Source organism: Anser anser, assembly GCF_964211835.1.
Source record: "Anser anser genome assembly, chromosome: 6".
Taxonomy (NCBI): Eukaryota; Metazoa; Chordata; class Aves; order Anseriformes; family Anatidae; genus Anser; species Anser anser.
The window spans coordinates 7,609,749-7,634,881 of record NC_139726.1 but is presented as its reverse complement, the minus strand read 5'-3'; the positions used below and the strand labels follow the sequence as shown (position 1 = coordinate 7,634,881).

General features: G+C 43.2%; 1 protein-coding gene and 1 long non-coding RNA gene across 7 annotated transcripts in view; one reads left to right on the top strand and one right to left on the bottom strand.

The window, feature by feature from the left end:
* The window catches only part of NCKAP5 (NCK associated protein 5), a 439,736-nt gene extending 430,856 nt beyond the window's left edge, over positions 1 to 8,880 (bottom strand). For 2 of the 5 annotated variants that reach the window (XM_083841923.1, XM_083841925.1), the window contains exon 1: positions 8,253 to 8,432. The gene's annotated coding sequence lies outside the window, so the exon portion shown is untranslated. The other 3 variants (XM_083841922.1, XM_083841921.1, XM_083841907.1) reach the window with 3 other exon arrangements.
* A 645-nt stretch (positions 8,881 to 9,525) lies between these two features.
* LOC310901712 lies at positions 9,526 to 11,570 on the top strand. 2 transcript variants are annotated; one of them, XR_014586056.1, is made up of 3 exons: positions 9,526 to 10,237; positions 10,971 to 11,103; positions 11,421 to 11,502. It is a non-coding gene; the product is annotated as an uncharacterized lncRNA (long non-coding RNA). The 2 variants fall into 2 exon arrangements; XR_014586055.1 differs by having other exon boundaries at positions 10,100 to 10,237; positions 11,441 to 11,570.
* Positions 11,571 to 25,133: the final 13,563 nt, after the last annotated feature.

The window sequence follows — 25,133 nt, the reverse complement described above, 5'->3', positions numbered from 1 at the left end:
CAAGTAGCAGAACGCTAACAGCCGCTTATCAAATACTTACATCTCCCCCTGTAAACTTCTGTCACGGGCATTCTGCATTCCATGTCTGTTCAAACAGACAACCTGAAACGGTGATGCGATTCCTCGTAGAAAAAGCCCTTTTTGGCAGATGCTGCAGACAAGATTTAAAGGCTGTGAAGGTGTCTCATTTGAGGTGTGAATGCTCTCAAAGATCACCCTCTATTCAAGGCCAGGCTGAATGGGGCTTTGGGCAACCTGGTCTGGTGGGAAGCATCCCTGCCCATGGCAGGGGTTGCAATGAGATCGTTTTTAAGGTCTCTTCCAACCCAAACCATTCTGTGATACTCATGCTTGAAGTAGGTTTTAAGGGTGTGGAGGAACACTACTAAAAAGAGTAATTAAATTCGTAAAATTTTGATTTTTTTTTCATATTAACATAGACCTAGAAATTCTTTGGCAATAAAATATTGTGCAGTCAAGAATACAAATAATGCTCTTGTTTATGGAGGCCTCATTTTGCCTCCATTTGTGCCTTGCTCACTCTGATTCTTCCATGCTTCACAAGCGGTAATTCTAGACTACAGAAGAATTACACTTGAAAGCTTTGTTCTAGTAGCATTAAGCCTGATTTAGTATTCCAGAAACAAAAACCAACCTCAAAATGAACAGAAAAGTGGGCAGGACATTACCTTTTCACACTAGTAAATAGTAACTGAACACAAAGTGCTATGAAAAGTCTTATGCGTAAATCCTGTGCAACAAAATGCAGCAGTCTATCAGTGTGTACACCTGAACTACTTCTGAATCATCTCACACAAGCCTGAGTTGGCAGCACAGCTATGTTAGCATAATGCCCTGCCTGCGTTATTTATCCCAAGTCAAACTATCATATGCAACTGCAATCCAGGCAGCTACATTGCTTCTGGGATCAAGCTAACTCAAAAACTACATTGTGCCATGTAGACATACACAGAGCAGTGGCAAAAGTGCAGTTTGAATGAATAAACTGTGCCATTTTTCAACTAAGTGACTTAATGGATGCAGCACTTCAAATCTGTTCCCATGGCAATGTAGAGACAGCAATGGAAATACAGGCAGTTTCCTCTTATACTCCCAGTACAAGGAGCAGAACAAAAACCTTTTCTCCATTTGAATGAACAAAAGCAGGAGCATTTTCCAGTGCAAACATGTAAAGCCAAAATCTTTCCCATGTCCCTACCACAGTAAAATTCATGAATAAACAGAAAAGACTTGCCAACAAGGTCAAAAAACTTGGGTTTTGCTTTGTCGGACCAACAGGGGTTAGGGTTGATTCACAGAGAACATCCTGCCCCCATTCCTCCTGAGCTAAAAATCAAAGCACTTTTGGAAGAAGAGTCCCAGATGTTCTTTCAAGAGGGTGAATAAAGGCAGAGACAGCCTGTAAGGTAGCCCCGGCTTTGCTGATTAGTCATCAGTTTCCATTGTGTTTGGAAACAGACAGCTAGTGCAGTACAGGAAGCAAAGAGATACACCACACACACACGGAAGAGATCACCCGCAGTATCTTTGTGGTGTATGTCAAAAAACAGCAAACTTCAAACAGTTCTTCTGGCTACCCCTGCTACCTTAGAAGTCTGCAACCTCCCTCCCATCACTCCCAAACAGAAGGTACCTCTTGGGCTGCTAACTTCATTAACAGAGGGGATTTAAGATATGTCCCTTTCACCACATTGTCCCGCTCTCTTGCATCATCTCAGTGTAGTCTGGCAATCTTCAGCAAAGCTGGTTTTCAGGCAGGCGCTGAGAAAGCCCAGAGGCTGAACCATTGCACTGTGACTCAATTGAAAAATCATGGATCTGTGTACCAAGCTCGTGGTCTATCGGTCTATCATTACCACCTATTAATGGTATTTGCATTCTAATTGTACCTAAAGACAGCAGTCAGCACCAAGAACTCCATTCTGACAGACATTTTATACTTAAATCTGACTCGTCAGATTTAACACAGATCTGACATACAGCGTGCACACAAAAGCAGCACAACAAACTCTCCCGCACACTGAAGAACTAAGCAAGAAAGCAATCCCTTTGCACACTTTCTAAGCCCAAACACATGAAAAACTAACACAGAGAGAACGTCACTAAAGGGCTTGTAGCAGTAACAATACATTTGCAGGAAGATACCGTAACTTCTTCCGCTGAAACTCCTGTACTCTGGCCTTCTTCAGATCCTGAGTTTATCAGGAACCTGACCAAAGAACACAGATATTTTATTGCATTTTCCTGAAGGAAATACAGAGATTCAAATAGAAACAGGCCAAGTCTCAGAATAAGCATCCTGACCCTTAACGCTATGAAAAAATATTGTCATAGCATCCATCATTTACTGCCTATCCGAAAGGCCTAGGCCAAGTTCTCCTGTTTTCATTGTAGAGTCCAGGGAAACAGTTTCTCCCCTGACCCCTCCTCACGTGGTCCTAATGGATTTGTCATTAGGAGCTTAGTTTAGGCTGCACAGCGTAAATCTGGAAAAGGAAAGCGAGAGCAGAGACTTCTGAGAGCAGCCCTCCAGTACAAATACCGTTCTCATTACATTGTCTGTCCACTGCAAAGTCCTTTGTCTGCCGTCCCTCTTTTCTCCTCCTGAGCCCTAGTAGTGAAGCACCGACATGCAGTAACACAGATCCTCTCTGTGAACCCAGCGTTGTCCCTGTGCCCTGAAATCCAGGACACTGCCTGGCAGCTGTGTTCCACCTCGTACCTCACGATACAGAGCTTAGCACTAAGAAGTGCAGGGCTCCACCAGAGGAGACGCAGGCCTCCCACTACCCTACCTTTTAATTAAATAATAAACAGGATTAAATGGAACTCAATTCCCTGGGAAACTCCCACCCACTCCACGGGAGCGCATCACTTGCCAGCAGCCAGCACTGTACGCACGTCTCTTTTTATTAATAAACGCTCCTCCACTGCAGACTGCGTGCTTCTGCCTCTGTCTCCCTGTCACTCTCAACATGTGGCTCTTCTAATCTCTTGCCTTTAAACACTCCAAAGCCCATCATCAGGGTATTCTGAAAGAATTAGGATGGGATGTCTTTGCACATGTAAGCTGCGATATATTCAAACATTCACAATACGGTCTTGAATTTAACCCGATGGATGTGGCAGAGGATTTTTTGTTAATATTAATGAGAAATATTTTCTTTGTAGAGGGCTCAGGGGCAGCTTCTCTTTGCTGAGTGCAGCCTGCCAGTCCCAGTCCGCACTCCTCAGCCACAAGGAGTGCTCTTTGTACCCACAGTGCACCCTGAGCACTGAGCGATTGGGATGTTAATTTTGCATCTCATCCAGCAGTATGAGATGAACGCGGTCTGGAGACACACTTTATTTGGTTTCTCGCAAAAAAGCCCTGATAGCTTGTGCCACTTCATCCCTGGTGTAATGTTAGCTGAGTCAGTGGAACTTAGCTGGCCCGGCTCTGATTTATATATATGCTGTACAGCCTGCTGCAGTAATTTCAGAACAAGAATATCACAGTGACCTTGACATGCCTTCTGTTCGCTGTTGTTTTTAGCAGTTTTAATGAATACATCTTTCCTGAGCAAAGGATCAAGATGTGGTCCCTCAGATTACCCACATGGATGATGGCTTCCAAATTCATTTTAAAATCGCAGTGAAAGGATTTAAGAGTTATTACAAACAATTCAGAGATGGTGCCTGCTGAAAGCCTGATTATGCTCCCAGCCATCATTTTTCAGACAGAGGGAAATCTGTTAAAGTAAATCTCCAATTAGGATGCTTGTGTTCTTTTAAATTAATGTTTCATTTCAATTTTGTTGCCTAGTTCCTCCTGTCATTTTCTAAGGAATACATGTGCTGAAATCATCCCTTTGATGAGGCTTGGACAAGAAGCTTAGTGTGCTTTGATGTGGAAAAGGAAAATGGGGCCTCTTTTTCTATGGAACTAGCTTGCAGATCAGCTTGCTGTAGTTAATGCAGGGTGAGCCCAATTTTTATTTTTTATTTTTTTTTCAACCAGTAAAGCAGGCAGGAAGAAGCAGCTTATTCAAACACTAATGAGCAATCAGGTGAGGACAAGAACTTCCATAGTTACCCAAGTTTCCATTATTCTCCTTATCCTTCAGAGCACCACGAAGCAGTGGAGGAACCACATTTAGACCAGGAACTCCTCAGGACAAAGCCGTGCCACATGGACATCAGAACTACGCACTTGTAGCATCGCTCCTTGTATGTGCAACCTTTGCACCTCTTGGCCAGTAAGCAGCAGAACTGAATCAGAGCAAGAAACCCATTTTTGGATTTGTTATTCTCACTACTGTGCTCCCACAAGAATAGGAGGACATCCAGAGGCACTCATACCTAACGTGCCCCAACTATACGGACATAGGGAGCAGCGTTTGACCACAGAAGAAATGCAGCCAAGTAAAGCTGTAAATGGACTTTGGTGTGCGAACAGAAGAGGTCCAATGGTACGGCCACAATCTTCCCCTATAAAAACATGTCCCTTGGTTTCATCTTCAGAAGACTCAGAAGCAAGGATACAAATTGCCCCAAAGCCAAGAATAGAAGTACTGTTGATGTGAGCGTAAGATGGGTCAAGCCTAGACTCTGCTGATGGACAAGATGCCCTGCTTTCGTAAATTGAAAGTGTCAATATTTCAAATTATATTAGCATGCTGAAAACCAAAACAAATTTGTCTACCTTGTTACCTTCTATAACTGTTAATCAAGAATAAAAGCAGGTAGTTGCTGCAAGACCCATGGCTTTGTATATTGCAACCTCCCTGCGTCTAAAATATTAGCAATAACATCACGCTGCTGTAGCTGATTTCCTATACAGCAGGATGCTTCAACGTGAAAGCCACATTAAAAATGGATTGGATTAGATTAGACGTGCTAAGTGCCTTGTGCAAAGTGCAGCATGCCTTCAGCTTTCCTTTGTCTTTGAGAAGTCCATGAGAGCACCAAGCACTTCACAAGAGCTGGTCAGTGACGACAGGCATGTCTCCTCTGCATTTCAGCACTTTCCCACATACATACCACATCAGTGAAAGGAATAACTTCTCTTGAATCTATTATGTGCTAAATTGTACATAACACATAAAAGGTTTTTTACGCTGTTAATTTTAGAATGAGAAATACCCAGTTCTGCTAAGTTTTATGTCTCCCTTGTACTAAATGACGTGTAGCAGAGAGAAGGCTGCCATTTCAGCTTACGCTGTTGGGAAATTTTTGATTCTTTTTTGAGCAAGTTTCTTGCAGGTCAGTTCCACGTATGAAGGAGGCTGAGAATTAACGATGTTAATAGGAATGCGCATTAATCAACCAATTCATTTTTAAAAAGATGCTCTTAGTCAGCAAAAAGTGTCATAGTGAAGGATATATGGCCACCCTGATTCCACAAGCCACCTGCAGCTCATCAGAAAGCTATAAAGTAAATTCTTCAAAGAGAAACTAACAATCTTCTGACCCAAAAATAATGGAGAAGAAAAAAAAAAGAACTGCAAAAAAAGAAAAAAAAATCCATTCCCTCCATTGTGAGTCAGCTCTGGTGAAAAGAAAAAAAAAAAAACTGTAGCAGTTACATTTTGGGAGATGTCATGTTCCTACTTCTATATTCCTCTCCATTTCTTTGATCTAAAAAATCTCAGCCACTGGGGGCTGAACCAATCCAGGAGATTTACATGTCTTCTCTGTTCACTCCTGGGTGCTTATCACATTTTCTACTGCAGGCACTTTTTAACAATTCTTTTTAATTTCCATTTGGAAAATACAGACGCTATTACAGCACATAAGACTGTCTTTCTTATACCCCCACTGACCTCAGGATTAGGGAACGGTGAAGCTGTTCCCAGCTGTGCTGCCTGCGCTCATGCAAATCACTTGGGTACCGTACACCTCTCTCACACAAGCGAACATCACTTCTTATGCCGTATTTCATTGCTGAAAATGTTCCAAGTTGCTAATACCACACTTTGATTAGCCAAACTGTGCTGAAGACAGCTCCTTTTCTGACAGAAGCATCACTGCTCCTACCCAGAGACTGACACGCTGTCACCACAATGCAGGTAACTGCTCTGCAGCTGGAAAGATACAGTGACCTGCAAAAAGAGAGAGCCTGCACCACTAACAGAGGGCTAAAATCTGAGTTCTTTGCCTATCATTAAATGCTGCTCCCTGGGCAAACACTCCTAGGCAAAGTAGCAAGAGGGCAGTAGCTGCCGTGCAGGAAACTCAGCCCCACAGCCATGCCCTGTCCTTCCTTGCCAAGCAACCCGTGAAGGAGCATCTTAAATCCCAGGGAAGCAAATCATGACATGACAATCTTTTATGTGCTGGTAGATGCATAATGCAGAGACGTGCGAGGGAAAGCTGTCAGTAGGAGGAAGCCTAAGCGTACGTGCAGCACAAAGCCTGTATTTTACCTATCTGGAATCTAAAAATCCATTCCAAAGCACTATCAGACACAACTTCTGAATGTGACAAATGAGTTCTGGTACACATTTTAGCCTGACATTTTGCTGCTTCCTACATGTACACAGAGACCCCTAGCTGCAATTCAGCTTAGGACAAGTACATGCCTAACACCATTTATTATGATTTTAAGTGAATAGTCACGTTTCATTTCTAGCAACCATCACACTGAGCTGCACAACCAAACAGTGTCACTTACCCTAAACAGCATACCTGGCAAGTGCTCACAGATTTCCAGTGGCAAAACTGGTCAGTCATATCTGCAGTTTCCCGCCAAAACTTCTTGGTGGAAGGGTAGCTAAAACGTACGTTATTCCCTACAGAAGTAACCAGAACAGCCTGTCTCTGAGCACTACAAGATCTACCTCAAAACCCTGCAAAAACTGATGCGTCATCCGATGTTTTTTGGTTCTAACAAGACACGCCAGAAAGCCCTTTAAAAAATGATCAGAGGACCTTTTATGCTTAGACAAAGTGCTGACTGCCCCTGCTTTCACGTTACCCCCTTACAAGCAGACCCCCAGGACGGCCGCACGTAGCTCTGGAAGTGCAGCAGGCACCGACCAGGACTCTGCATGGAGCTGCCAGACAAGCCCGACCATGCAGGAGCCCAGCTGCATGCACCAGCTGCCAGCTCAAACACCAGATGTGCCCGGGCACACAGGTCCCAACGTGCTCTAACCACCCGCCTCCAGAGGGCTGCCCCGACACTAGACCCCAAAAATGCCAGATGTGGCCAGAGCTGGGCCAGGTCTGGTTTGGGGACAGATGGCTCGTCTGCTCCTTGTTCCAGCTTAACTCTGCGTTCACAGCACCGCTAAGATTCCCCCTTTTCTCTGTGCTCTCGGAATAACATCTGATGCTGTCCCTCTTCCCCCGACACAAACAGGTACTGTAACTGATTCAGCAAGGAAGCAAAGTACTTGTTTTTATGCTTCCATTTGCATAAACAGATTTGTGTAAAGCCCAAGAAATACGTGATCCCACAGAGGTGATACACGCTTCCTTATTTCTCCAGCTGAAAGAAAAGAAGATTTAAAATCACTTACAGCTTCACGGGATCAGCACATTTAGCAGGAGAGCTGCTTCCATCTGCTGACTCACAGAACAACAATGAGCTTTTGGCCAGGTGTGCTGAACCCTTCTGGATCAATGCAGAGGGGAAAAAGGCAAACTTGTTTGAGTACTCCATCCTCTAATGTACACAGAGGGATGCCAAGACAACCTGTGTACATTCTACAAGGGGAAGTCAAACTAATTGTATGTTATGTTGCCTCTTCCTATCCATCCTGCTTTCTCTCATGTACACTCAAGCTATTAGGATGCTAGCAAATAAAACTTGAGGGAGAGACAGAAGGCTGAGACCCCTTACACCTTGCTTCCAGATTTTCTGCCACTTCAATCAGTTAAATTCAATCAACTTGGTAAAATAACTTTTGGAGAAGATCAATCAAATGATCAGCCAAAGTAGTAGCTCCCTGTTTGAATGCAAGTATTGACAAGCAGAGTTCTTAAGCAAAAAATATTGAAAAACATGTAGAAAAGGTAAATGAGATTTTCCTTGACCGGGCTACTGAAGTGAAAGAGATGCAGAAAACAGACAGGGAATGGAAGACTGCAGCCTTTTTCCTGCACCCTAAAGGTGATCATATTCATTTTTTGCCCTAACATAAGATTAACACACACAGATCTCAGTACCACAGCAAACTCTGCTGCATTTCCCACAGTAAGCAGGGCCTGTGGGGAGGGCGGCAGCCCCTGGACAAGGCACATACCTGCTGCGTATCCCGCACAACTGCTCTTGCTGCCTCAAGTCACCTTCTGCTTGGAGAGGCACAGCTCTCTACCACCCACATATAACAACTGAGGAGCCAGGAGGAAAACAGCAACACCTTGTAAGGCCCAAAAGCCACACTAGGTTCTCCCACACCACTCCAGTAAGGGGAAGGAGCAATACCTACCTCTCCCAAGGCAGCTCTGAGCTAACCCTAAACGAGCTAGTGCTGGGACCTGAAGAGCCGCAGCTGCAGCCAGCTTGTGCTCAGGCTGATGAGCCTCCTGATCCCTGCCCATCAACTCTGTGCAGAAACCAGCTGGGCTGCATAGATATGCCTACAAGACAGATGTGAGTTGGAATGGGTTGGCACACCAAGAAGGTCTTGCCATATATCGCTACCAAAAAACATTCAGAAACACGTTGCGGTACACCACAGTACCAAAGAGCTCTGCTTTAGACATTCGTGGCTGGGAAATGCTCTCCTAAAAACAAATAAATGCCACAGTAAAGGCTGACTCACCTGGTTCACGTGCATCCCACAGCCATTTCTCTGGCCCACAGCTTGCCATACACCACTTGGGGCTGATTAACAACCTCATGTGCATGGGAACAACCTGACCCAATCATCTCCAGTAAAGGTTTCTAATTATGCCAGTTAGCAAGCAGCTAACTCCTCCTGCTGCTCGTTGAAAAGAAAGGAATTTTCCTGCATGGGAACACATTCGAAGAAGAAATGCCCCATTAAGGGCAATGGTAAGATGCATTTGCATTTCAAAGGAGGCAAATTTGGCTTCCTAAACTCTAGAGTATCATGAGAGAGATTTCTTAGTAGCTCTGTTGGTCATTAACAAGAAGTAACTCATCTGACACACCTGTCTATAAAAGAGAAGGATCGTGGAAGTGGCTGAGTCACTGAAAACAAAGCATTTTCAGATCTGCAAATGATAAGTGCTTTGGCACAGAAGTAGATATGCAGGACAGAGTTATTCATCATTCCTGCCTGCTAATAAGACAGCTTCCTAGACACCTAGGCAATTTCTGAAAACAGTTTCAACAATTTTGATTAATACCTATTGGGTGGCATTATTGCTTTCCTTGCTAAAAAGAAAAAAATACATTTTAAAACCATTTGTGATTGAGCTGTACTAGAACAGTCCTTAAAACAAGGCATTTCTTAGTTTCAATCCAGCCTCCAAAACAAAAGCTCTCATCAGATCAGATAAAGTGGGTGGGCACGTTTAGGCTAATGCATAACTTTGCATGCAACTTGAAAAAACCATGGGCTGATATATAAGGATGAGAGGGCTGTGAGACAGCACATCTTCCCCCACAGCTAACAGAGAGAGACTTGGAGCTCTCGTAAATTCTTTAATGCAGAAGTTAAATATGAAAATCACGTGTAAGCAGAGTGACACAAGGTCTGGGGAAGCAGCTGACAATTGCTAGAATTTCATTGCAGAGCATATGAATTTTGACCTTGCCTTTACAACCAAACAGGTTATGAGCAGAGGCCAAGTACTTGCCATTCTACTTTTTTTTTTCCCCCTTTAGGTTACAAATCTTAACGTTATCTCAATATGCGTTACAAAATCATGCACCTCATTAGGAATAACGAGGCAGGCAAACACTGAACAGCCACTTTTAAGACCTTGCAGTGTTGCTTACGCTGCGAGGAAGAGCACCAGGACACAGGTACAAACGAGCTCCGAAGTAAGGGTGCAGTCACTATGGAGATGCAGCTTATTAGCACGTGATCTGTAGAATATTAAAATGTATGTGAAGAATTAATAAACAAATAAATACGACAATTCTTTACGCCGCAGTTTTGCGCTGACGCTGTCTTCCCTCTTAACTCCCCGGCCTTTTGCTGCCACCTCCCGGGCTGCTGCTCGTCCGCGGCGGGGTCCCGCACAGCCCCGGGGTCCGGCTGTGCTCAGCAGGCTGAGCTTTTTGATAACTTCATGCGATTGTGCAAATCCTGGGGTACGTACTGCATGCTACAGATCATATTATATTGCAGTAGGAAGTATAAATATCACTCCCACGCGGCAGGGCTCGCTAGGGAGCGTAAAGCCTGTTGTGACATCATTTATCTTCTAGTTTTACTCGCAGAGAGCGCGTGTTTGCGGAGGAGCTGTCCTGTAACAGCTGAGACAGCAGCACAAAGCCAGGCTTCGTGGTACAGGCCTACCTTGTACTTCCAGACGCCCCAGTCTTGCTCTAAGTAGAGCCCGAGGTATGCATGCTCCCAAGCAGGTCTGCGTACCTGTGCTGGGAACACGACCCAGCCGCCTGCCAGGAGCAGAGATCCTCACGTTCGGATGTCCCAGGGCTGCCCGCTGCCATAAATGAAACTGGAACAGTTTAGGTGCGGGAAAACATGGGGCCTAATCCAGCTGGGAGAGCGGCGCCAAAATCCCTCAGGTAGAAATGCACTGACAATGAATCGCTCTCTTATCCTTCGTCTGGATTATTTAACAAGTGAAGAATGGGCACTACAGGCTATTTTTCACCCAGCCAACGCTTTTTCTCATGCATGCAAATCAGCACACAGGAGATTTTGTGCCCATTTTTCACTTAGAAGGGAGCTAGAAGAGTATAAATTCATCTCAGTCCTTCACGCTTCCCCTGTTCACAGCCAGTCATAACTTTCATTTATTGTTTGTGCTATCCTTTAAAACTAATCACACTTTGCTTTTCCATCTTGCCACTCCAGTGTCTTCTGCTATTGCATGAGGAATGACAGCAGTTTTCTAAGAGGCTCACAAGCAACTCGGGGGAATAATGTCCTTAGGCGCCCTCTGACTGGCTTGCAGCCCTGGCACCCTGCACCTCTGCGTTAACCCCATGTAAGCAAACAGGAGCTCTGACAGTTTCAGGGTAAGGGAAAGGAGACTTGTCTTCAGTTTCCATTATCTTTAGGTGTATACTAAACCAAAGAAGCAAAGGATTTTCCTAGACACCAAAAGAATAGAAATATAAAAATCTGGGATTTGGGGGATTGAAAGAGTTTGGGATTGAGAGAGCTAAAATAAAAGAATGCAAGTTTATTACAAAGAGCAGCAAAACACTGAGAAGTTTCTATTCGACTGATTTTCAAGTTTCTAACAGTAAATTTTTATTTCATTAAAAGAAAATTGCTCTAAACAGCTTTTTTTTTTTTCAGACTATCCTTATATATTTCAGATCAGACCAGAGCTGCAGCACCCCCCTGACGGCACTTCGAGCGATCAGTACTTTCAGCATCCACCCTCCTCTCTGGGCGAGATTCCTGCGAAACTGCAGCTCCCACAGCTTGCCTGAGAAAAATCTCATGGATACGGCGGCCGTGAGCGTGGTGGGAAGAGAGATCTGCCATCTGCTTCTAGGAACAGCAGATGAGGTGGATGTGCAGAGGCTGACAACAGACCACAGTCCTGGTCAGTCTGTCCCTGCACTCTCACCGCTTGTCTGATGCCCTCTGACTGCAGCCACGGCCAACACCCTCACCTCACGCATCTTTGATGTCACAGAGCCTTGCTGCCTCCTTTTTTGTAGGCCGACTGGGCTCCTAATGGCAATTTTGCTAGGGTAAGGCATAAATCAGGGCTGAAATGAAGCATTTTGCAATATTCAGAACAACAACAAGGAAAAAAAAAAAAAAGAAGAGACAAAGGAGGAGTCCCAACTTTTTAAATTCAATTTATAGAAGAGCAGAAAGGGTTAAAATGAGAGGGTCTCTCCTGTGCATCTCATTGGTGAAAGAGGGATTCAGAACTAAGTGAACGCTCTCTAGAAAGATTTTAAAAGGCATTTTCTGTCAAAAGAAATGTTTGATGCGTTCCATCTTTTGCTGTTAGGGCACACATAAAGGAAAGGCTTGGATAAAATTGTGTCAGAACTGCAATGCTGGAACAAAGGAAGGGCTCTCTGTAAAGAAAAACAAACAGCACCTGCACTGTTAGAAAAGTCTCTATGGCTTCCTGGTGCTGTACTGGGGCATGACTGGCCAACCAGCCTGGAAGGTGGCATCATCTCCTTACACAAGGCACCAGGACTGATCTCAGTTAGGTGACTCAGCTGGAATTAGGTTTCCAATTAGCCGTGGGACCTGCCACCTTGGTGTGAGTTCAGGTGGCTTTGTAACCAAGAAATAAAAAGGTGATAGTAGGCCCCTCGTAGTAAGGTCTGTGTTAATTTTTGGCACTTCATCAGAGGCACCTTCAAAATTAGTCCAAACAAGCTCATAGAGAATCACCAGACTCCTGTGGCTAGGCCAGCTGGTCATGCTCACTACGAAGTGCATTGCTCATTTTAGGGCTCCAGTTCCTGAGCTGCCACACAAGTTTTGCGCCCCTCTTATTGCTGTGAATATTCTTAACATCCAAAAGAGTCAGTATGGAAGTGCTGGAACACAAGAACTAGATAGCTGAGAAGAGCAAAGAGACGTGTATAAGAGTACACGAGCTCCCGTAGGTTAGCATTCTGTCAGTTTTGTTTGAGATATTCAGAGAAGCCAAATGCAAAGTCTGAATCAGTTTCACGATGATTTCCCTGCCAGAAGAGGTGGAATTCACTTTGAATGCATTACCAAAAAAGAAGCACAATTGTTTCAAATGCCAGATTTTTCAAATAATAGGTAACTTCTGAAGCCTCATCTGAAGGGAGTAACTCAAGCTGAGCCAGGTCATGCCCAGAGGATCCCAGTATTTTGCCATAAGGAACAGCACACGTCACAATCATTTTATTTCCTGCAAATCCACGTGCTAGCAGAAAATTAAATCAAAAGACCTCTGTACATAATGGATCTTTTTACTTATTTTACCCACAGCGTTCTCTGTTGCATCTCTGCTCTCTGCCTACCTGAAGAGTACAGTGTGTCTCCATGGCCCAGCGCGGAGCGGAACAACACCTTCTCCAGAAGCCAGCACGCTCTCAGAGGCAGAGGACCAAGGCAATACCAAAGCTGGGCTACCCACCATAATGCAGCACCTCACCTGCAGCTTTTAAGAGGTGCACGCACCTATGCCTGAACACGGAGAAACAAGCTTTGTCGTAGGCCTTGGACAGCTTCACAGCTCTTTGGTCAGGCTTGTAAAAGAGGCTCCTGGTTCTACAACATGCCCCAGGGGCTAGCTATTGTCTGCTCTTGCATTACAGCTTCTTCACAAAAGCCTCAGTCCACCAAAGTTGCCTTCAAGTTTTGCCAGGGATGTTCCGAGGGCAAAAAGCTCCCTTTTTTTTTTTTTGCAACACTTCTAGACTGAGACTCGTCCCTTCTGCTGGGTGAACAGCCTCACTTGGGAGCGAACTGGCTGTAGAACCTCAGTAAGGAGGGAACCTAGCAGCTGCATTCAATAAAGGGGTTACGGCTGGGAACTTCAGCCTGATTTGGAACAGGATGCATTTGTCTTTAATCCAAAACCACCGGTGTGGTGTCACCTAGCATGTCCACACAAGGTTTTTCTGCCGCAGAGTGATTTAACAGATCCATCTTAGAGCCTGTCCATTAGGTAGGAAACCTGGACCAGCTAACTGCTCTCTGGAATACTGGCTCTCCTCGCATTTCATTTAGCTAGAAGAAAACTAGATACAATGAAAAAAAAAGTTTTAGAATAACTGAAGAAAGCCTAAAATTATCATTCAGTGGCTGTGTGGTGTCTCATGTTATTTTAAATCAGGACTGACTGGGGTTGATCCTGCTAAAAACTAAACATTCAGATCTAAGTATAATTTTAGTTAAGCCTAGCCCAGTACACGAGTGAACAGGAGCCACTGCTCTAATCTGTGCTTCCTTCAAGCTAGGTGGCAACTGGCTCCAAGCTTCTCCTACAGCTCTCTAACGTTGGATGGAGTCTCCAGAGTGAGGAACTGATTTCAGAACCAGCAAAGCATTCCTGGGAGGGGAATCTCTTTAGGCACTGATGTGACTTCATAACATTTACATTGAAATACTGTGATGAGAGAGAAGAGGAAGAGTTAAATTGGCACCTTGTTGGGAAAGGCACCCATAAACTCCCCAGTGATTGCTCTCACAGCTGAACTAAACAGGGAAAGACAATTAACTGGCAAGGGGCACAAGGTGACAGCAAGATTATGACTAATGTGACAGACAGACAGTTACAGCAGCCCCAGCACTCAGAAAGACTACAGATTTCCAGATAATATTGTGAAAAAACTCTTTAGAAAGCACAGAGGTACTGAGCACTGGAATAAGAACGCGTGTACTGATAACATGCCTCTACAATACCTGTCTCCATCGAAAAATTGACCATTTCTAATAGTCACATCTAATAGTCACATAATAGAAGAATCTGAGGTCCTGGGGCATCACATTTGTCCTATCACAGGAGCAAGCGATTGCTGCTTCTGGCAAGAAACCCCTGCATGACTTGTGGTCTCTTCCTCTTCTCTGTTTTAGTACAGACTACAAATGGTTAAAAGGAACCAGCTTTTCTTTGAACTGGAAGAGAACAGAGTGGTTCATAGATTCAGCAGCAACAGAGGGGTATTTAAAGAAATGACAGACTTTGATCTGAGAGCACTTCCTGACTAATACCGCAGACAGACTAATACACATTATCATCAAACACATAGGTATGCTGATAAGTATGTGTGACTGAGCTTGCAATCACTACATCTTTTGTGTAATCATGCAAGCATACCCCAGTGCTATTCCACAGATAAATTTTCAATGGAGGTAACACAGTCTAATGATATATGTTTGGCATAAAAGAGGCTAGATCAAAGACGGGTGTCAAAGCTGCAATCTTTTCATGACTGGAGGGAGGAAATGTCAGGATGGCCTGAACAGTGCACAGTTTTTAGTCCTGTACATCCTCCTGCTCCAAGCCTAGATGGACAATAGTAAGTCCTTCTGGGGTATCTTGCTCCAAAACAAACCCAACATCCCAAAGCATTCAAATTAGTGTTTCACAGAGCTCTGAGAAGCACGCCAACACGGCAGCATTACAGACAACTGAGGCCCACAGAGGCCCTGGCCATGCCTGCACTAGGATGGAAAAGCCTGATATTCTCTGTTCTCATTTTCTTATTAGAGAGCTGGCAAGTGATGTCATCTAGATTTGCAGGGATTTATTGCCTGTTTCCAATCTTATCAAAATGAATAACCCCAAAGAAATTTCGCAGACAAGTTTGCAGGCAGAGCGATACCTCGGCTGCTGAGATCAGCGTTTTTCGGTGGCAGAAGATTACAATGTAAGGAATGTCCAACCAGCTCTAAGTCACTGCATTAGCGCTGATAACAAACTATGATAAGATCAGTATTGCTGGCAACTCGCGCTCTGCACTGGAACCTCAATTTGAGGAAATGAGTTATCTGGTTTGAACCAGCACCAGTTACAGAGGTGCTCCTCTTCAGCATCTGCTGACCCCAGAAGCTACTGAGGGAGGTATCTGTGGGTTGTTTACCTTCCAGAGAGGTGGCAGCACCAGTTAGACCCTTATTCTGGAACATAGGAAATTTAGGCTCAAATCCCTGTTTAATCACAGGTTCCTGAATGACCTTGTAAAATCCATTTAGTTCCTCAGCGCCTTGGTTCTGCTACCAGGCAATGTCCTGTGGCAGAAGAGGTGTTCGGGTACGCAGAACATAGGTGTAGTGGAATGAGATGGATGACACAGGCAGCCAGGATGAGGAGTGATATTCCTCCGACATGCATTTCTGCAGAGTACAGGCTGTTGGTTTTTTTCCTCTCAGATTTTACCAGCACTAAAGCCTTTTATGACATCGAGCTCTTCACTGTATATGAAGCAGGTCATGTGAAACAAGCACCCCTTGCGAGGCGGCCCATCCTTCAAACACTCTGCAGAGGCATCCAGCCCCATCTGCAAATGTATTTTCCCAATGAACAACTGCAGGGTGATAAGGATTAGCAAAGAAATGGTTCCCTTCCAGTAGCTTTCAACCCCATGCACTGTTTTGGCCGCATACTAGCATCACTGAATTGGGAAAACAACAGACAAGCCTGGCCATTTTTAAGCCAGCCATGTCTGCTGCAGTGTGTCACCAGTAGCCTCAGTCAAGCTAAGACCAAGACTTAAAAACCAACTAAAACCAAGACTGGGTTTTCCATTGGTCTAATGCTACAGTCATTATACAAAGCCACCTCTTGTCTGCGTATACTGGTTTCCACATTTTAAATGAACAAGATGTCAAAAAGTGCCAGCTACTGCATAGAAAATGAGATTGGGGGATATATCACAGCTTCTTCTCTCGTTATCTAATGCACCCATGATTTGAGTTTGATTCTGGTGCACTGAAATATAGATATAATAGGCATCAGATTTTTTAGTGGGGGTGATACCCTTCAAAATATTTTAAAGTATACAAATAGAAAGCAAATGGAAAGCAAATGGGCAACTTTTTCTACTCAGAAAGAAAAGTTTACTGCAACACTGTTAGAAGGAAGAGTACCCAAGAGAGTTCATTTCCTCCTTCCTCGCAATCTTCATAAGTGGTTCCTAAAATAGATTTTCCTTCCTATAAGCAATCTGGAGGTTTAATGGAAGATACTTTAACAGAAGGTAACGCTTTCATTCATGCATTACTGGGAGATTGTAAACCCAGGACACCTTTGCTCCGTGCCTCAAATATTAGCATGCCACTTCAGAAACAGCAAAACACAGACAGATCAAACAGTAGGCTGTTCAGTCACCCAAAACCGAAGGGCTGTTGCCCACAATGTCTAGGATTTTGAACTCCTAGCAACTAAACAACTGTTAGTTTTTGCTGTTACAAAACAGAAAGCTTCCAAATGCAACAATATTTAAGAACTCATTTAAAAACAATGCAACTCCATCAGTAAGGCCAGACCTCTCCAAAGGCTACATACAAAGACAGAACTCCTTTTCAAAATCTTCAGCTAATGAATCCATCCGGAAAGTCCAGCTTTCCTTTGGCTCTGAGTTTGGCTGGCCATTTCAAAAAGAGGTGACTGAAAGAATCTCATTACTGTAAGAAATCCCCAACGCTGGAGCACATCCGACTTGTTTGATATTTCACATACTGCACTAACAAGCTGAAGACACGTCGCAAGCTTCTATCCTTACTAAAGTGTAAGAGGTTCGCTTCAACAAAGAGCACGCTGCATTCTCTTGCATGATAAGTAGCAACTTTCTTTTAATCTTCTTTAATTAATATCTGTCAGCTAATTTTTAATTTGCCTGTATAATATAACCAATGGGCAGATGATTCATGAACTGATACAGCATTTCAAAAACCCTTTCATCAGTAGTCTGCATTCTTAATTATTTTGAAACTTCTGTGTTTGTCAAAACCCACAGTGCATTATCCTAATTTGTATTATGCCTGGAGGTTTCAGTGAAGTAAGAGCCCAGAGAAAGTAAATGAAGTTTTGATGGAGCCTGAGAAATTGTTGTGAATACATCTTTCTCTTTCGCTTGCTTTGTTCTCTTGTGTTTCACAAACATACCTGTCTAAAGAAACATGGATTTGGCATCGTGCCTATGGATTGAACTTGTGTGGATAACCCTACGTGGTTGGAAATGTAATTGGACAGAATCTATATATACCTTTTATATACCTTAAATAAGGCAAGATTTTAGTTTACTAAAGAGGGATTTTACTTGCTGAAGTACAGAAAGGCTTTCTCAAGAATGAGGAGCACAACATCCGTTTTTTCAAGCACTAATTCATTAAATGTCTAGGGCTCTGTGCAAAGCAAACACTCAGGGCTCCCCTGCCCTACGCAGCTCAGCACTGAGCTTGTGCAAGAGGGCTAAGTACAAGGTAGACAGAACATGACTTTCATTTGATGCTAGTCCCAGCTCTCAATTCTGCACACACAATTTACATTAAACAAGTATTAGATAAAAAATAAATAAGCCTCAGAGCAGAAACCAGGCACAGGAGCTTCCAGTTCCAGCCAAGCACCTTGAACACCAGGCACAATTATTTTCATCTCTGTTTGATCTCCTCTTGGCCCCAGGAATGCTGCACAATGACCCACTTTTAGACTGGGCACAAGAGATTTCTCCCTCCGTTTACATCCTCATGCTGGGAGGCTCTTTGGTGAAAAAGAAAAGGGAATTCGCAGCCATTCGGGTCACCGGCAGCTACACTCGGGAGCAGGCTGTGTACTTTGGAGCATCAGCTCTCAAAGTGTCTGCCTCAGACGCCATAATCTCCCTAAGCAAGGGGAAATATCTGAGATATAGATAGCACTTAGCATTTCCCTTGAACTAATTCATTCAGCACACATCTGAGATACCACGCTGAATTACACCTTTGTTTTGGCAGCCATCCCCATCTCCCTTGTTTTTCATAACACTTCTCATTCCCAAACATGCAGTATGTCTCCAGATCATTATGCTGTTTCCATAGCTTTGAAAGGCTGTAAGCCAGTCCTCAGGAGCTGTGACATCCACAGGGCATGAGATCCAAAGGGGAAGAGGCCTGCACAGATCTGTATGTTTCCCCTGACCTGAAAATCCAAATTATACAACCTACTTCCAATAAAGAATGAACTGACAAAGCACAACTGAAAAGCACTCTCAGGACAATGGTTCTGTTTTCAGGTGCATCTGTATTCTCTTAAAATGGAGCAATCACAAGCTGCTTCAATCCATTTTAATCCGTCTTTTGTCCCTGAAATAGAAACGTTGAGAAACCAAGGAAACTAGCTAGCGAGGTTGTCCAGACGGAGTAACTCAAGTATGTAAATGACCAAAAAAAAAAAAAAAAGAGTCTCAAGAGAAAGGAAAACTTGGCTAAATAGACATCCCAATGTAAAATGTGTCTAAGTAGAGAGTTTGTAAAGGGATGGGAAGGGCATTCATTTGCAAAGAGCAAATTCATAGCAAATTCATTTCACCTTCATAGGTGAAAGGTACAGAAATGTACCCAGAAGGGTTTAGCTGAACCTTACAACGAAAATTGAGCCGACTCTTTAGTTCCTAAGTAGAGAAAGGCTAAAGAGGCAAGAAGTGAGGCCTTTAGCCACTCAAAATGTTGTGGAGTCAAAAGATAATTTAGGTCTGGCCTAGCAGTTAAATACAGCTTTTCTTCTGTTTTTAACAGAGATGATTACATTCGTGGGGATAATAGTAGGGCACCTCATAGCAGTGAAGCATTAACCACATCCTAGGAGCTACCAAATTTTAGAAAATCACAACAAAACTGAAAATAAAGGGTAAATAGTCTCCATCCAAAGAGGAACAAAGATCACCAGTCTGTCAGATAATGTATCTGTCTTTTAATTTGATGGTGATATGCTATGATCCAGAGCAAAAAACACTGTGTGTATTTTTAAAAGTAGGGAGTGGTAAAAGAGAAATAACATTTTGCAAGGCTTTAGTACCATTAGTGGAGAAATAAGCAAACCTAGGAGCGGGAGGTAAATTAAAACTGTGATGAAATGCCACATGGTTTTATCAAGCTAGATGGTGGCAGCCTGTAGCATCTCTGTTCAATAAGAGAATTGTTTCCGTATACAAGTTCAACGATTGGAACTAATCTCTATAGACTTAAACCAGGCATTTCCTTCAGTGCCTCTAGGCAGATTATTAAAGTGGAAAAAATGGAGATTAAGAGAATAACTATTAAGTAGGTAAGAAGTGGAGATTGTAATTGTTTACACCACTGGGAGAAAAAGGAGCATCCTCCTGGTATCAGTGCTGTGCTCAGCCCTGCTCATGTTTTAATAAAAATCTTGGTCCAAGAAAAAGGTGATCCAAAAAGGTGTGTGGTCCTAAAGCTGCAGGTAACACAGAACAGGAAGGCAGTGCTAATTACTCAGGATGCGTCTTCATGCATGCCGAAAGAATTGCACAGCCTCATGAGTCTGAGATGGGCAGAAATTCAACACTGCAATTCCCCAGCCTGCTGCATCCACCCCGCCGGGCATCCAGCCAGGGCCAGCGGGAGAAGGAGGCATCGAGAATCCAGAAATGGGGAGCAGCAGTGCCCGGGCCACGTCCTTGGCTCCAGGTCATGGACCTCTTGCCACAGTGGCACGAAGTGGAGCTGGCTGGAGGCCCGAAATGAGGCCAGAAAGGCACACCTGCATTTAACTAACTAGTCACTAGATGTCGCTGAAAAATGTCTCAAAAGGCAGAGAGGGAAAAATACCTGTCTGTAAGCATGGCCAACACCATTTGCCAGCTCCCAAGTATGACCGTGCTCCCTCCGTGCCGAGCAGCAGGCCACCCCGAAACCTTGGCCAGAAGGGAGAATCAGTTCCCGTGTCCGAGCATCACTGACAAGTTTCGGTGCTGAGCACCACGGGTGCTGATGCAGATCTCGGGCTTGGCAGAAGTTCAGCGCCCTCGATAGGGCCAGTGGGACCCAAAGCAGCCTGGCCAAGGTGGTTTGTGAGCGTTGTATGAAATGCTGGAGTTTATGCGGGCTGTACTAACTGTTCCTTTTCACTCTACACTTACAGCATTCCCTTCTCGGCCTTTTTGCCAAGGCCATCTCCTTTTAAGCACAAAAAAGCCACTGTTGGTACTGGATGGTTTAAAACACCAAGTCGGTGCCCCATCGCGGACACTCGGTAGCCGGTACAAGACAGCCATCTGTGCCATGTGGCCCTCAGGGGACGTACAGCAATTCAACTTTCTTGCTCCCTGACAGCATGCTGGATAACCCGTTGTGCAAAAAAAGCAAAATGTTATTGCTACCATGTTTACAGCTCTATCTGCTGCTTTTACTCTACATTACGAGACAGAAAGTTTGGTTTCTATCTTGATTCTGAATGTGACTCCCATGCTATTCTCTTTTCAATTTTTTTTGTGTGTGTGTGTGTGTGTGGAACTGATCCAGTGGGAGAGGGCAATAATTTGTTGTGGTTTGGTCTTTTGTTGTTGTTGCTCTTTGTTTTCACTCTAAGAGAGCTAAAAGGAAGCTTGTGTTTTTATTTTTTGTTGATTTTTTTTTTCTGATAAAAAGAAAAAATGATCAGACTTCGGCTCCCTTACTTTATATGAAATAGTCATCGATGGCTTGCTGGTGTAAATGCATACCAGACAGAAATTCAGTCCTCCATGGCTCTATCCCCCACAGAGCATTTAACCACTGTCTGTGTAACACCAGAGCCACTTATTTGTCTTTTTTTGCTTCTAATGAATTTATAACATACAATGCCTTCCTGTACATCACTCCCCTTTCTGTAGAGGCCATGAATTACTGCTTGTTCTTCCTCACAAACCTGTTCTTCCTCTGCTCCCACCTACAGAGGCAGAGGCTCGGTCCTTATGAAAATCCATCTAATTCTCCCTCCCATCTCACGCATGCCATCCACTAAATGTAACAGCTGCTAGTTTCTCTGCCAGTCTTTCCTCCTTGTTGAGTGCTCTCATCCAGCTGCTGAAGTTCCCAGAAATACTCCACTCACCGCTGTCGGCACGAGTCCAACACCTGGATACACTGATGCTGATGCTCCTTTCGCAGCAGCAAGACCTGGGGGTAAACCTGCAGCCTGACTGTGAAATTCCCACTGGGCTCAAGAAGACTAGGGTTTCTTCCAGACTTATATCAATGGAGAAGAGAGGAGCTAGGGATTCCTTTTGTGGATCTAGCTGTCTATATCACTATAATAAATAAATAAATAAATAAAAACACCTATTTTTGACTAGTTAATTTTGATCTAGCTGCTCATTCATAGCAGTTGTAATGAATGACTTTGTGATTCCTGCTCTATAACTGTATTTTTGACAAGTCTCATGATGTTATGAAACCCAGTTTATTTATTTCTATGATCCTCTTCTCTATATAAATTCAAATGTAACTTGTAATGACTTGAACTTTAAGCACTTTTATGCAATTTGAATTTTTAATGTACATCTTAATATCATTTTCCCCTGCTCTTTCCTAACTCATTTAAAAATACCATTAAAAATCACATGAGCTTGCAGTGGCGGTATCAAGCAGAACAGTGGGAAAGGTGGCATTATGTCTCTCAAAAAATGAATTAGATTTGTACTGGAGGAGCATTTTACCTTCAGGGAAATTGAATTCCAACATATGAACAGAAACTGTGAGAAGTCTGCCTGTGTAAGGGCCTCAGAACTGATCCCAGCACTTGAAAAAAATAAGTGACGACTCACAAAGTGTTTCTTAGTTCCTATTATATATGCAAAAAATGTTTAAAAAATACATTTTAGAAGACTTCACGAACAATCTGAATTGCAAACCTTTTGACTGAGTTCAGCAGGTTGTGCCTTTGCAATTCATAGGCATTAAGAGATACAGTCTCCAAAATACAAATAGAATTTACAGGAAGTATATTTGTCTCCACTACATAGATAGGGAGATCAGACATAAGACTGGAGTGCCTAATTTAAGCACTGTGGCTGGTGGCTTAGTTTTGGTGTCAGGACACACCACAGATTGTACAGGAAGTCTGACTGACAGCTGAGGAAAACTGGCAGACTAAAACACTTGTTCTTCTGAACTGTATGTCACAACACCCCATGCAGCCTTGTACGGTAAGCAGAATTCCACTCTTCAGCGCTGTCCCTCCACAGAAGCTTGTGAACAGTTCCCTTTAGGACCAGAGTCCTACCTTTTTGCCAGCAACATTCATCAGATCTTCAGGGCTAGCACAGCAAGCTAAATTCTGTTTTGCTTTACATATTTTCAGTAGAATCACCAATGATGCTTGAGTTAGGGAAAAAAAAGTGTGACAGTTTTCAATCCCACTGTGAGTAGGCAGTGCTCATTGTTGAGGGGAGAGTAGAGAAGGAGCACGTAACTGTCTACAGAAGAAACCTTCAGATTGTAAGACAGAGGGATCATAATGGGACAACTTTCATGGGGTCACTGATCAGCATTTGGTCCCCTGGAACTAAATCAATTAGATTGTTTAAAGGTAAGCATGTTAGGGCACTGGAAAAAAAATCACAAGCATTTAATTAAATATCTACAGAAAGAAATCTATGGTTAGTTTGGAGGATGCAACTGATTTACTAATGGGAGTTTTTAAGACCTAAGCAGTGCAGCTGTATTTCCTCCCAAAGCAAAAAACAGAGCAGGTTGAAAAAGAAAGGTTCTGTTACCCACAAACTTTTAGGATGAATTTGTTTTCTGAAACACAATTGCAGTCCACTGGGACTAAAATCAAGAGTTTTCAAGGATGGATATTTGGCAGTAAATTTGTTTAAGAAATAATACAAAACACATTTCAGATATGAAATATGCTATCTGCTGCCAGTAGCATTGTGTTACTGGCTACTTAGAACTGGGCTCTCAAGCTTCCCAATGCAAATCCTGAGATGTCTGGAAAAACTGTCTGCTCGGATTCTCAGGGTTGCCAAGCCTGAAGTAGTTTAGCTGGCAAGTTTGCCTGAGAGCTACCGATCTTGGAAAATGTAGGGCTCACTGTCATTGTGCCAGTAAACTTCACTGTGATTTGGTGGAATGAAAACTCTTGCCATCTATTAAGCAGAGGAAGAGGTAAACAAGAATCTGTAAGGAAGGGTTACATGTGGTGTCAAAACATAAGAAAATGAATACTTGTTCTCTCAGGGTAACCTGAGGGCAGAAGGGAGGGATCACTTACGGTTCGCATCTGAATATAAACCATTGGAAAGAGACAGACAGAAGAGGGGGGGGAAAGAAGGAAGAAACAAAAGAGAATTTTAATTTCTTCCTTTATTGGTCTAAAGACCAAACTTTTCAAATCTTTTACCATACCGTTTAAAAAAGAGTTGTTACAAGTAGCAGAGCTTATCCCTGTGGGTTCAGCCCTGCTGCGATGGAAGGTGATAGATGTAACAGCACGCGATCTGCGAACACGCAGCGTGTCTGTGCAGACACGTGCACACAGTGAAGGATTAGGGCTGACTATGTACATCAAATTGTACGAATTTAAAAGAGATGGAGGGCTTTGTATTTTTCATCTGACCAGGGCCTGAACTTGCTGTTTATAACATGCAGAGCTTTTACAGAAACTTACCTGCAATTAAACCCGTTGTTGAAAGGCTTAGAAATATCTGGAGAATACTAATAAAGTAAACAAACAAACAAAAAAAAAAACCCACACAATTGTCTAAATTAGTTGAGAGTCTAACATAAAAAATAAATTTTGTCCTGTTGGTAGGTGAAAAGCAAAAATATCTTCTCTTTTTCATATTTTTAGCTTTCCAGTCAGGATTCCAAATGGAAATATTTATTTGTGCCTTACATTCTTATTTTTAATTAACAACAACTATTATTATCTACGTCGGTCTATAGCTTCAGGATGTACATGGCTTCCACAAGAACTTCTTAGTAAATCTGCAGTGAATCACTCAAATTCAGGTCTTTGTGTAGCAGCCTCCTATTACGACTACAGTCTAGCACTTAACAATTACAAGTGGAGCAAAGCAGAAAAAAAGAAAAAAAAAAAAAGAAAAAAAAAAGCCAAGGGGAGAAGGGGAGATGTCTGTAAGAGGTGTAGACTCCTCCTTCTAGACACCATTCCAGCAGCTGATCCTCCCTGCCTTGCCACATTGCAGGAAATCTCTGCAGCAAACTGCATATACCGACTTTCCAACAGAAGCTGCTACATACCCCTGAGTAAGATGCTGCTACAATTGTTGTTAATGTGTCAGTGATAAATATATAATCTTATGCCAATGTTTGTTTTTACAAAAGATAATAATAATACGCAGCTGCCATCCAATCTACGAATATGGAAAGGACTGGAAATAGCTCCTGAGTCATGATGAGCTTGTTTGTCATGAGAGGGGACTGGGTATCACTTAATTTCTTTGATTCATGTCCCACAACACACACGTGTACATGCAAACGTACTCTGACCTCGCTCCTCTTACTATTAACAACTTTCTTCTAAAGGTATTACACTTGGCTGACTTACAACACTGAATTCACAGGTCAGAGTGACACACGTAAGAGCTAAGGATAGAACAGTGTTAG